The 323-nt window shown below is 29.4% G+C and overlaps 1 long non-coding RNA gene across 1 annotated transcript in view; it reads left to right on the forward strand.

Moving 5' to 3' along the window:
* Nucleotides 1-323, forward strand: part of LOC119588391 — a 30,079-nt gene extending 29,756 nt beyond the window's left edge. Inside the window, exon 2 of the long non-coding RNA XR_005230081.1 lies at nt 94-323. This is a non-coding gene — a long non-coding RNA (uncharacterized LOC119588391). The remainder of the gene's footprint in view (nt 1-93) is intronic.

The following is a 323-nucleotide window of genomic DNA, read 5'->3' on the forward strand; positions in this document are numbered from 1 at the left end:
TCACCTGGTGTATTATGAATATATTTCTTGTGTATTTCCATTATTAAACTTTTTTTATGTTGACAAACGATTTTTTTTTTCTTTTTCTTTAAGTCATGGTCGCCCTGGCGGGAAAAGCGAGCTCTCAAAGGTATGTAAAACTGATCTTTTTCATTTTTACTTTTGTCATTCATACCCTTTTTTATGGAGTGTTAATTTTTGCTTGATTTGGCAGTGGGTTATGAGGACATAAAGGGCGGTGTTGATAGTTGTTTTTAATTTTTCAGTATATTTTAAAATTTTATGTGTAGTGATAAATGAATAGAAAACATTATTTTAGTGTT

The sequence above is a fragment of the Penaeus monodon genome, chromosome 23 (assembly GCF_015228065.2).
Source record: "Penaeus monodon isolate SGIC_2016 chromosome 23, NSTDA_Pmon_1, whole genome shotgun sequence".
NCBI lineage: Eukaryota > Metazoa > Arthropoda > Malacostraca > Decapoda > Penaeidae > Penaeus > Penaeus monodon.